This window comes from Gymnoscopelus microlampas (genome assembly GCF_963454915.1).
Source record: "Gymnoscopelus microlampas genome assembly, chromosome: 8".
Classification (NCBI taxonomy): domain Eukaryota; kingdom Metazoa; phylum Chordata; class Actinopteri; order Myctophiformes; family Myctophidae; genus Gymnoscopelus; species Gymnoscopelus microlampas.
In genome coordinates this window covers 56,641,838-56,655,634 of record NC_139945.1, presented here as the reverse complement: position 1 = coordinate 56,655,634, position 13,797 = coordinate 56,641,838, and the positions used below count along the sequence as shown (strand labels likewise).

The 13,797-nt window shown below is 40.4% G+C and overlaps 1 protein-coding gene across 5 annotated transcripts in view; it reads left to right on the top strand.

Moving 5' to 3' along the window:
• Positions 1-13,139, top strand: part of LOC311050847 (uncharacterized protein) — an 81,597-nt gene extending 68,458 nt beyond the window's left edge. For all 5 annotated transcript variants that reach the window (XM_084065022.1, XM_084065021.1, XM_084065020.1 and 2 more), the window contains one exon: positions 12,838-13,139. The gene's annotated coding sequence lies outside the window, so the exon portion shown is untranslated. The remainder of the gene's footprint in view (positions 1-12,837) is intronic.
• The last annotated feature ends 658 nt before the right edge of the window (positions 13,140-13,797 follow it).

Here is a 13,797-nt window from a genome sequence, read left to right as displayed (position 1 = left end):
CCAAACTCTGAATCATACTTAGTTAGGACTATGCATGTTTCCTAATGTAAAGAATGTACCTTTACTGGTTTATACAGTTCACACACATTTTCTTGTAACTGTATTGGGCCTATGTCACACAACCATTGTACATTATCCAAAATGTAGTTTTTTTTTTTACTGGGCTTGGAGCAGTAGACCAAATTTACAGTACTTAATTAGAGGGTAAAAAGTTTTATTATTTTGGACTTTAAAATGATGAATACAATATAGCCACAGTTTAAAATGGAAAAAGGAGAATATTTAGATTTTTATGGACTGTATTGAGCTGTTATATACTGTATTACAGGATTGAGGTACAAATGGAGATGACGGTACTGATCAAATTCATGTTCTAATCAACAATTATCTTTAATCTTGCAGAGGCAATTAGGATTCCAATTGCCACCCCGTGCTGTCGCTGTATCGTTGGGTGCCGCAGGTGTGTGCAGAAGTGGCTGGCAGATCACAACAGGTGCCCGAAATGCCGGAACCGCACATTCCAAGACGGGTTCTTTGAGATGACTGGAATGGAAGAGGTGATCAATGTCTTTCAGGACATAATTGAATAGTGTAATTTGTGGGGGTTTTACAAAATTAGGGAATTAGCATCGATGTGGGGAATTGGCAGAATGAATAAATTGGGACAATGAGGGATAATTGACAGAATGGATTTTTAGAATAAAATTGGGAGGTGGGGAGGAGGTGAACAACAGATGCAACAATTTGGAGAATAGGGATATAATTAAATGTGTAAAAAAAAAAAGAAAAAACCCCAGTGAAGAAAGTATACGCCTATTCGGATTGCCCTGTGGGGCTGACCCGGCTGGTAGTGTGGCTATTTTGTGGGTCGGGCTGGTCGGGTGGGCCAGTTTTGTGGGTGCCAGCCATGGCTGGATCTGGCCTGCCCGGCCGGCCGGGTCGGCAGTGTGAATGGTATGGGGGGGGTTCTTAAAAAAGAAAATGGGGAGGTGGGGGTTGAACAACAGATGCAACAATTAGTATAGACTTAGTATATTATTTAATGTATTGGGGAAACAAATGTGTAAAAAACGCCAGTGAAGAAAGTACAGTATACGGATCGCCCTGTTTGGCTGGCCCGGCTGGTTTTGTGTGCTGAGGCCAGTTTGAGTTTACTCAAGAGATGTTCCTATATGACATGTTCTTTCCATAAATGTTTGTCTAGACTTGGGTATTCTAGTCTTTTACAAAAGTTTTGTTTTAACCCAATTCTTTATTGGCAAGTGTTTTTGTAATATGCATTTAAAAAAAATGTTTTATTGTACTGAACAGTGTTTTAAACTAATGTCATGTTTTGTTTACCTCTGTGTGCCCGTCATGTTATGCTGCCTGTTATGGCAATGTGTTTATATGATATAATCAGCAGGTGGTACTGAACACTTTCTTAATTGATTACACTCAAATTATCAGTGCCATCACCAGTGGTGCCATCAGCTGCCTGTCTGAAAAAATAAAACGTTAAAAGAAAGTTGACTCTTCTCTCTGTGGTAAAATGCTTAATTTATGTATTTTTATCATTGTATAATCTGTATACATTTTTTTTTCTGTGTTCTATTTCACCAATATTCTGATTGTGTAGTACCAGTCTCAATTACATGATGTATATGGGTTTGTAAAATAGAACAAGTATTTGCAAGAGAAATTCAGCTAACTAAAACATGGTGTCCACACACAAATTTTACAGTGGAAAGTGTTTGTTGGTGGTAGTCATACATAAACTATGGTCAGTAGTACATAATGTAACCCATGTCTAAATTAAAAGGACAATAAATTGGCTATATTTAATCAAGTCTATCAGATCTATCTCAGACAGATATAGCTGAGTGATCGATTGAATACTTAAAAGTACAGTTCAATACAAGGTCTGCAAAGGGGATTTTAAACCCAATAGAAAGCCTATGGCTTGTTTCCCATTGGGGTCCTAACACAAACAGCTTAGAAATCAAAGACATATGTACAGTTAACAGTTTGGAGGGGCAGGCATTGACTTGTTTTACCCGTTTTATTGATATAGATAAATATCTGATTCTCAACCATTTGAATACCAAGGACCCCCAGTTTGATATACATCAGGCCACGGACTCCCATTTGATACGATTTTGATCTCTTGGACCCCCCAATCTATACTGTAGTATCATCAGTGTTAATTTAACTCTGAGAGCATACAAATGGACCCTGGACCCATTTGGTTCCATTTGTAGGCCTACATTCAGAGTTGCAGACATCATTTGGCTGGGGACTCCCTGGAACCCCCTCAAGGACCCCTGGGGTCCCCGGACCCCACTTTGAGAACCACTGGCCTACAGCATAATATCTATATATATAATTGTATTTAATGAGGGAATCTAACATGCTGTAGTAGGTCTATGACCTGCTGAGCTTAACTATAAGGCTGCTTCATCGTTGCAGACGGCAGTGCTTTCTACGTAACCTGACTCTGCCAGCTGGGGGCGGTATTGAGTAACTACGTTTCTCAAGACAGCATCAGCTGTGAAACAAATGTGAAACAAGTTTTTTCGATTTGGCAGCGTCAGGTTACTTTCTACGGGCATAATATTGTCAAACCCTTACACTGATGACTGACGGGGCATTAGTGAAAGCAGCTACCAGTTATTTGAAGATATTAATCTGTTCCGCTATCTAGGCCATTTAAATTGTAGGCTACTGTGTGGAAATAACTGCAGTGTGTATTTATGTATAGGCTAGTAATGGTAACAGCCAGGATAGGTGGGCACCAAAACATTCTGGGCAGGGCACTAGGGATAACTGGGCACCTTGGATGAGTGGGCATTAGGGACATGTGGGCACTTGGAAGGGTCACCAGATAAATCAGATAAAACCGATAAAACCTTGGAAGAGTGGGCACTTAGGGGTGGAGAAGAGTGGGCGCTAGGGAAATCTGGGCACCAGGAAGACTGGGCACCGGGAAAACTATATCTGCCCGTCCGCCCGTCCGTCCGTCCGTCCGTCAGACAGACAGACAGACAGAGATCTATCTGTCTTCTAATTGACGTAACCATGGTAAATATAATTAGTTTGCATAATGTTAATAGCCTAATATAATAATATAGCCTATCATAATTATGTTTATGTTATAACCGTGTAGCCTACAGTATAATATATTTATATTATCTATCTATCTTTATCTATCTTTATCTATCTATCTATCTATCTATCTATGTCATTGATGTAGCCATAGTAATGTTATAATCATGTAGCCTACGGTAAAATACATTTATATTTTATATATATATATATATATATACATATATACATACACTTTTATTTTTAAGTCCTACATCTACTTCCGCTTCTGTTCTAGTCTTTACAGTATCTTTGATTAAGATCGAGAAATGAAAGAATGAAAAAGCAAAACCCTGTTTTTCTTACGTTTCATTTTTTATTTTTTATTGAAGAATGAAAAATGAAAGACGGGAGCGAAACGAACGTAACGTGTGTTAAAATGAAGAATGAAAAATGAAACACGGGAGCGAACGGGAGCGAAAGAACCGACACGACCCTAGATGAAAAACGAAAAATGAAAAACGAGCGCAATGGGCGGTTTTCCGTTTGTGATTTCCAAAAGAAAATCAAACTGCCAGAAGGTACACGGACCGTTTTTTCATTATCTGTTTCTAAAACGTCAAGAAATAGATAATTGGAAAAAAAAATCCAAAAATGGAACATTGGAAAATGAGTTGTTTTTTCATTATTCGTTTCTAAAAGCAACAATGGAAAATGGAAAGATGACTTGTTTTTTCAATATTTGTTTCTTAGAACCAAGTCAAGAAATGGAAAATGGAACATTGAAAAATGACTTTTTTCTATATTTCTATTTTTTCTATTTGTCTATTACTGGTGTGAACCGCAACGACAATATCGACTGGTGAACCAGAACCGGAAGCTGCCGATAATTTTAGCCTACTGTGTGGCTAACAGGCTAGCACTGTACTATGAACATCGGAGGAGACAATAAATAAATACTGTATATTTATGAATAAATATTGAACATCTTTGGCAGCAGATTGGATATACAACTGTAGAAGACGGACGGACAGACAGACGGATGTCATGGTTTTGCGCGATCCTTATGAAAATATAGAGAATAATAATAAGAGAAATGATGGCTCACAATCAGACCTACGTGGACAGTTCTACTTATTTATTACAGTTGGGTGTGCAGTGATGTTGTGTCAATCACAGCATTTCAAGGAGAGGACACGAATCTGATGATCATTCATAAGTTGCTGTCAGCAGGGCAATACGAGGTAGGTTGATTTGTTTATTTTTCTATTATAATCAAATATAAATGTGCAGTACTAGCCATGGTTTTAGAGCTAGTACAGCATGTAATCCCTGCCTACATGTACCACAACAGGTTGAGGTATACTAGGCCTTATGGCAGGGGTGGCAAACTGGTGTTTCGCGGGCCAATTCCGGCCCGCGACGTCGTCAAATCCGGCCCGCGAGGTGATTTGAAAAAACGGGATTTAATACTACCTCTAATGGAAAAAAAAACGAGAGAGAAAAAAAAAAGGCAGAAAAAACGCCAGCACCCGCCAGTTCCTTACTGAGGCTGCCTGGGGGTTGAATACTGGACAAACTTGTTATGTGAGAACGATGGCCAAGCTGTGAAGCCACAGCCAAGGTCATTAACATACAGAGGACCATCACCATTCAACTCTACCTGTACTGGAGAGAGCGCTTGTTCAACAGCATCACAAATCCGGTAAAACACCGTTGTTTGGAGAAGTATATACCAGTTGCGTCTCTCATTTGGAGGAGTAGAGAGTGGCTGCATTCCTCACCACCAACACCAGCTGTGAACGCTTGACTGTGTGTGTGTGTGTGAGTGTGTGTGTGTGTGTGTGTGTGTGTGTGTGTGTGTGTCAGTTTTAGTCCGTTTTTTGGTGCGCAACACAGCCCTCGTTAGTGAATTGCTTTCACCTGCTGTTGCTGTGCGGAGTGTGCGCAACAGGGCATATCTCCGCCAAGCCAGGGTGACCAACAGGCCCATGAAATTCATATGCAGGCATAGTAGCCAATTAGAATGAAATCTGCAAAAACTGACTCATATACTGATACAGAACCATATATTGGCTATATATTATCGTTGGAAATCTTGTATGTTCCTTTTTTTTAAATTATTATTTAAAACAATTTAAAATCTTGCAAATAGCCAAAATTACAACACCACAGGCCAAGTGGCCTTGCCCCTAAAATGACGAAATTCCAGGCCTGAACTGCAGACATTATATTGCCTTTTGTTAGGCTATTCAATGTTAGTTTTAATTTCTTGAAATCATATTTATTTAATTTGCAACTGTATGGCATGCTAAGGTTTTGAGACATATTGTATTATATTACTACACAATAGTAAATAAATAATTCTAAAAATATGCTTTAAATAACTGATCTATGGATTATAGTTATGATAAGTGTTGCCATAATCATGTAGCTCTACAACAGAGGCATAGCCATGACAGCAATGGTACAAAATAATATTTAAGAAAATGTATATATTATTTTTTTAAATAATCATTTTCAGCCATTCGGCCAAGTGTTTCCTATATTCGGTATTCGGTTTCGGCCAAGAATTTGATATACTGTATAGCAGTGACTCAGGTGTAGTGAAGTAGAAGTAAAAGTACTGGAAATATTCTAGTAAAGTAAAAAATACCTCAAATCTTTACTTAGGTACAGTACTTGAGTAAATGTAATTAGTTACTTTACACCACTGTTGTTCTATGAATCTAATTATTTAACCACCCTTCAAATTGAATTATTGTACTTAAAATGGTTTATTAGGTTTCGAGAGCCTGTAAGGCTTCGAACCCTATTACATCTCTACACTTTCACTATTATTATTATTATGGGGCCAGGCTTCCAGCATGGACCCATATTGTTATTCGCATTATTTCCGTTTCTTCTTCTTCTGCCACTTTTGGCAGTTCTGGCTGAACCGTGCAGTCGCTTTTTATGAAACTCGGCCATATGATAGATGGTCATGAAAAACGATCAAGAAATAATTCTCACAATCTTTCGTCAAAAGGTGGCGCTATAGCACTCAATTGAAAAATGCCAACTTTGAACAGGTACAACTCATGCCCTATTTGACCTACAGCCATGAAACTTCGACGCACACATGCGTCTCCTCATGCTGAACAACTTTCACCCTCTGACTTTTGACCTCTGACCTTTAGATCTCCCTCCATTTTGAATTATATGAAAAACAGTTAAAACCTATCTCCTCCTGGGATTTTTGAGTAATCTGCACGAAACGTTTTACACATGAACTTTGGACCTATACCAAAAAACGTTTGCAAAATATCTTCCATAAGTGAAAAAATGAAGCTTTAATGAGCCAATGAATATTGCAGTTTTATGACAATTATTCATCTGCCCCTAACTCATACATGCAGACTTACCATTCTTTGAAACTTTGCAGAAATGTAAAGGGCCATTCCAAATATCACTGAAACCAATCTTACTCCAATTGGTCAAACGGGGGCGCTATAGCAATTTTTTGAAAATTGAAACTTTAAACAGGCAAAAGTCATGCCTCGTTTGGCCGACAGCCATTAGACCTGCTTACACATGTGCCTTGACTAATGAGGAACACATCTATCACGTTGACCAGTAAGCACCGCCCTTAGATTGTCCGCAATCTTGAGCAGTTTGAAAAACACTTAAACCCAGGATTTTTCAGCTATTTGCGTGAAACTGTATCATCTATGTGATCTCCTTTCACAGGTTCTTGTCTGTTGGTGGCTTCTCGCTTAAATGTGTGCCCCACAACCTGAAGGTCACCAGTTCAAGCCTCACTTGGTGCAGACTTCATCTAAGTTGCATTTCACACAACATGACTATCAATGAATACATCTGCAATTGTTAAAGATAACATGAAATACTTAATTGAGTGTTTTTTACATACAGCTGATCTACAATCTCACAACTTTTCAGATAGCAATGAGAGTATGTTTTTTCAATGTATAACATACTTCATTGTGAAAATAGCCGATGTACAATCTGACAACTTTTAATGGTTTGTGAGCTTGTAGTTCGGCTACTTTTACTAGTTTTGGTTCTGAGGAGATGTACAATTTTGAACAGTTTGAAAAACACTTAAAGCCAGGATTTTTCAGCTATTTGCGTGAAACTGTATCATCTGTCTGATCTCCTTTTTCACAGTTCCCTGTCTGTTGGTCCAATGGCGTCTCCCTTAAATAAGTGCCTCACAATCTCAAGGTCGCCAGTTCAAGCCTCACTTGATGTAGACTTCATTTAAGTTGAATTGCAAACAACATGACTGTATCAATGAATACATGTGCAAATGTTAAAGATAACCTGAAATGCTCATTTGAGAGTACGTTTTTTCAATGTATGACATATTCATTCTGAAATTAGCCGATCTACAATCTCAAAACTTTTCAGATAGCAACGTGTTTCTGAGCTTGTAGATCGGCTGCTTTCACTGTTTTCAGTTGCGAGGATATATACAATTTCTCTATTTGTAAATGGTTTGTGAACGAGTGGTCTTAGTGTTGGCTTGGTTCATGACAGAATGCAAGAGTTTATGATCTTCAACAGACAACATCAGCCTGGACAAAGCTATAGCAATATAGGTAGTGTTGCAGCTACCTAAGAGTGCCTCATGACCGCAAGGTTGCCGGTTCAAGCCTCACTTGATGCAGACTCATTTAAGTTGAATTGCAAAAAACATGACTCAATCTATTCCGTTTCCATGGCTCTCTCTCTCTCTCTCTTCAATCTATTCCGTTTCCATGTCTTTCTCTTCAATCTATTCCGTTTCCATGTCTCTCTCTGTCGCTTCAATCTGTTCCGTTTCTATCTTCAATCGATTCCGTTTCCATGTCTCTTCAATCTATTCCGTCTCTCTCTCTCTCTCTCTCTCTCTCTCTCTCTCTCTCTCTCTCTCTCTCTCTCTCTCTCTGAGGGTCGGCCATAGCTGAGTGGCTAGGGAGCCAGAGGCTCTGGTTGACCTGGTTGATGAAATTTGTCCCTGAGCAAGACTCTTAACCCCTAATTGCTCACAGGCCCTCATTGGAAACAAGACCGCAAGGACTTTCATGAACTGACCTGTTAAAGGAATTATCATTTCTCTTTCTCTCTCCTGGCCCCATATTATCGCTGCTTGCAGCTATATTTATTATTATTCTTCCGCCGTTTTTGCCAGTTCTGGCCTAACCGCCTGGTCACTTCTTATGAAATTCGGCAATATGGTAGAGGGCTATGCCAAACGGCGAAAACCCGAAACTCACAACCATTGGCCAAAGGGTGGCGCTGTAGCACTCAATTGAACATGCCAACTTTGAACAGGTACAGCTCATGCCCTGTTCGACCTACAGCCATGAAACTTCGATACACACATGCGTCTCCTCATGCCTAACAACTTTCACTGTTTGACTTTTGACCTCTGACCTTTAGATCTCCCACCATTTCGAATTCTATGAAAAGCAGTAAAAAGCAGTAAAAAGCCTACTCCTCCTGGGATTTATGAGCAATCTGTACGAAACTGTATACACATGAACTTTGGACCAATGCCGACAGACGTAACTTAGCGGATTTTCCATAAGTGAAAACGTTAAGCTTTTATAAGCCAATGAAAATTGCAGCTTTTTTTAAATTATTCATCTGCCCCTAACACATACATGCAGACTCACATTTGTTTGACACTTTGCAATATTGTAGAGGGTCCTTCCAAGTATCACTGAAACCAATCTTACTCCAATTGGTCAAAGGGGGGCGCTATAGCAATTTTTTGAAAATGCAAACTTTAAACAGGCAAAAGTCATGCCTCGTTTGGCCGACAGCCGTTAAACCTGCTTACACATGTGCCTTGACTCATGAGGAACACATGTATCACTTTGACCAGTAAGCTCTGCCCTTAGATTGTCTGCAATTTTGAGCAGTTTGAAAAACATTTAAATCCAGGATTTCTGAGCAATTTGCATGAAACTGTGTCAAATACATGTTTGAGGCCCTTTTTCACAGGTTCAGGTGTGTTGGTTCAATAGCTTGATCGCTTAATCATCTGCCTTGAAACCATAGGGTAGCCGGTTCGAATCCCACCTCAGGTAGACTTAATTATAATTGCATTGCACACAACATGACTATATCAATGAATACATGTGCAATTGTTAAAGATGACGAGAAATGAATACTTGAAAGTAGTTATTTTCAATGTATGACGTACTTCATTCGCGCTTTTGTTTTGTTTTGTTGGATTCTCCCTTTTCACTGTCTAAGGCTGTGTATTGGATAGCTCCACCAGTAGAGTGTGAGTCTCATGTGCCAAAGGTCCCTGGTTCGAATCCCACTTATTACAGTTCACATGTAAATTGCATTGTACAAAACATGACCCTGTTAATTCAGACATGTGCAATGTTTAGACAATAACACGAAATGCTTTTGAGAGTAGTTTTTTTTTATGTATGACATACTTTCTTGTGAAAATAGCCGATCTACAATCTCACACCTTTTTAGATAGCAACGCGTTGTGAGCTTGTAGATCGACTATTTTCCACTAGTTTCCATTCCGAAATATATTGAGCAGTTTGAAAAACATTTAAACCAAGGATTTCTGAGCAATTTGCGTGAAAGTGTGTCATGTGTGTAAACTCCCTTTTCACTAGTACAGGTCTGTTGGCCCAATGGCTTAATCATCTGCCTTGAAACCACAGGGTTCCTGGTTCGAATCCCACGTCATGTAGAATTCATTATAATTGCATTGCACACAACATGACTGTATCAATGAATACATGTGCAATTGTTAACCAGTAAACTCCGCCCTTAGATTGTCTGCAATTTTGAGCAGTTTGAAAAACATTTAAATCCACTATTTCTGAGCAATTTGCGTGAAAGTGTGTCATGTGTGTGAACTCCCTTTTCATCAGTTCGGGTCTGTTGGCCCAATGGCTTAATCATCTGCCTTGATACCAGAGGGTCGCCGGTTCAAATCTCACCTCATGCAGACCTCAACTCAATTGCATTGCACACAACATGTATCAATGAATAAACATGCAATTGTTAAATGAAACGCTTATTGAGAGTAGTTGTTTTCAATGTATGATGTACTTCATTCCCTCTTTTGTGTTTTGTTTTGTTTTGTTGGATTCTCCCTTCTCACTGACCAAGGCTGTGGATTGAATAGCTTGATCAATACAGTGTTAGTCTCATGTGCCAAAGGTCCACGGCTCAAACCCCACTTGTCACAGTTTACATTTAAATTGCATTATGCAAAACATGACCCTGTTAATTCAGACATGTGCACTTTGCTCTCTCTCTCTCTCTCTCTCTCTCTCTCTCTCTCTCTCTCTCTCTCTCTCTCTCTCTCTCTCTCTCTCTCTCTCTCTCTCTCTCTCTCTCTGTCACAGTCTGTCTGTCTGCCTGTCTGCCACTCTGTCACTGTCTGTCTGTCTGCCACTCTGTCACTGTCTGTCTGTCTGTCTGTCTGCCAGTCTGCCAGTCTGCCACTCTGTCACTCTGTCACTCTGTCACTCTGTCACAGTCTGTCTGTCTGCCTGTCTGCCACTCTGTCACTGTCTGTCTGTCTGCCAGTCTGCCACTCTGTCACTGTCTGTCTGTCTGTCTGTCTGCCAGTCTGCCACTCTGTCACAGTCTGTCTGTCTGTCTGCCAGTCTGCCACTCTGTCACTGTCTGTCTGTCTGCCAGTCTGCCAGTCTGCCACAGTCTGTCTGTCTGCCAGTCTGCCACTCTGTCACTGTCTGTCTGTCTGCCAGTCTGCCACTCTGCCACTCTGTCACAGTCTGTCTGTTTGTCTGTCTGCCACTCTGTCACAGTCTGCCAGTCTGCCAGTCTGTCACAGTCTGCCAGTCTGCCACTCTGTCACTGTCTGTCTGTCTGTCTGCCAGTCTGCCAGTCTGCCACAGTCTGTCTGTCTGCCAGTCTGCCAGTCTGCCACAGTCTGTCACAGTCTGCCAGTCTGCCAGTCTGCCACTCTGTCACAGTCTGCCAGTCTGCCACTCTGTCAAAGTCTGCCAGTCTGCCAGTCTGCCAGTCTGCCACTCTGTCAAAGTCTGCCAGTCTGCCACTCTTGTCACAGTCTGCCAGTCTGCCATTATTCTCGAAACCGCTAATTGCTGCTTGCAGCTATATTTATTATTATTATTATTACAAATTGCATTGTTTGTTTTTAATGTCAATAATTAAAGTAGCTATTCTTCTTAATACATTTTTTAAAAAAGTGATATGCATAGTTAGTAGCAGTGTCTGAGTGCGTGTGAGCGCGCATGTGCGCCCGCAACTGGTTCCGGCCCCCATCAAGTCACCATTTGACCAATCCGGCCCTCACCCCAAAATGAGTTTGCCACCCCTGCCTTATGGCATGGAGTTATTACAGGGAGTTTTTATTGTATTGCATTAACCACTTGAACCATAGCATCCCTATTCTGGGGAAAACATTCACTGAAAATAGCCCTTCAAATATCCCAAGAAATGGCAATAAGCAAAATATAATACTGAGGCAACACGTGAGCTTGTAGTCTATGACAGTTCTCAACCTTTTCAGGCCACAACCCCCCAAGATAATCATATTTGAACTGGGGTCCCCCACCCTAACAAGCACTTGAGTTGAGGCATTACATTTAGTTTGACTAAATATTGTGAAAATAGCAGGTCTACAAGCTCACAACGCCTTGCTTGTAGATCTGCTATTTTTGAATTAGAATATTAATAACCTCCTGTTTCTGTGCACAGGGGAGTCCTGACAACCAGACAGCCTGCATATATACCATGTTCATACACCAGTATACAGGTATGTACTGTAAGGTTTCTTTTATTGTTCTGTATTATTGTAACATATCACATCTTTTCATTGCATGTCTGCCCTGCCATACACATGGACCTGTGCTGGTCCATTTGGTTCCATTTGTTTGCTGATTGAGCTATAACGCAATACAAATCAATTCTTCTTGTGTTGACCATCTTATGAGACAAAAGTCGCAGTAGGTTCATTGTGCCAGTATTGTTAGTCTGGTTATTACAATGAATACACCAACCTGATTTGATTTTTGATGTATTTATTCGCACAATAAAAATCACACCCTGTGTGAAGGTAGCGGTGCCTTTGATACATTTTGTCATCGATATGTGTTTATAATGTGTTTATAGCCATGTGTCACGTGAAGCTTGACCAATCACTTTGTTGACGCACCTGACCAATCAGAACGTTGACGCACACGGACAAAGTCAGGTATAGAGCGGCTAGCGCCGCTAAAAACAGAACAAAGGTAACATAATTAAAACAACACAGAAATAAGTGCAGGTGAGAAAAGGAAACCCATAAAGGGCTTATAACGGTTCTCACCTAAAAAGAATAAACAAGTAGTTAAACATAATAATCAAGTTAAACATAATAATCAAACATAAGACATGACAAACACAAATACCTTGAGTGCAGTTCTGTGTGTGTGTGTGTGTGTGTGTGTGTGTGTGCGTGCGTGCGTGCGTGCGTGCGTGCGTGCGTGCGTGCGTGCGTGCGTGTGAGCAGAAAGCTATGTTAAATGGTAGATGGAGAGGCTTGATTCATCAGGCCTGCCCTCAGACTATGTTTAAAGTTACTGAGTGAAGATGAGGAGTTGGCAATAAGTATGTGTGTATTCCAGAGTAAAGAACCTCACCAAGACAAATGTACTTCTATGTGCAAGACATTGTACCTAAAAGAATGCAGCATTCTTTATGTGTGATACTCAAAATGAACTGATTCTTCATGAAAATTAAATTGTTTCTATATGTACATGTCCTTTTTGCATACAGGGACCTCTGAGCACCATTCAACATCCCTGACCCACTGTTGATCATCTCAACTGGTTGTCTGAAGGAGAACAGCTGTACACACTGCAGCCGCTACATTTGTGAACTGAAGTTGGACTCGTTTCTGCTCACACCAGAGACTACCTCCCGTCGTACCTCTGCCGCCCTGTCTCTCCTCAAGGCCAAAGGCACCCCACACCTGACTGACATGGTTCCATGGCTGTATGATCAGTGTGTGATTGCAGGAAAGAGAGAATCATATTCTAACAATCACATAGTAAAATCCTCAGTGTTCATTTAACTCTTGAGAGACGTGCGATGGCAGGGGAGTGGCATGTTGATATGTCAAACACATGTTGAACTCCACGCAAAAACACCCTTTCGCTCACATAGTGGAAATATGCAGTAACAGCGCAGTAATCATTAGTAATGACATGAGCAAAAATGTTTTGGTTACATCCATTCCATACTGCACCTTATTGTATTTAAATGCCATTAATAATAAAATGTTTTATTATGTATTATACTTTGACTGTAATGTGTCATGTTGCACACGCGCAGAGCCCAGGGCATTAGAGAGAACTCACTAACGCTCTAGACCAGGGCTAGGAATGGAGCAAAGTCAGCAAACCACCACACCAGGTTGCAGGAGGTTTCTATCTTAAATCATTGAGTTTGGAGATTTGTTATTTTCGCTATGAATTAATCATCATCATCATGTCTTCATGTCATGTATGTGTCGAACTCTTATATTCTGTTTCATGCATTTTCTCCCTAAGCCATGACCAAACCTAAGAAGAGGAGCTGTCCCCACTGTGGAGCTGAAAACAATGCGGCCAGGAAAGCATGCGAGAACTGCTATGAAAGCCTCCTTCAAAGAAAGGCCTTCAAACTTAGAGAAGACGCTTTGAAGGTAAAGCAGTATGGAAAGAAAATTATGCAGCACGGGAATGCCAGCAGAGT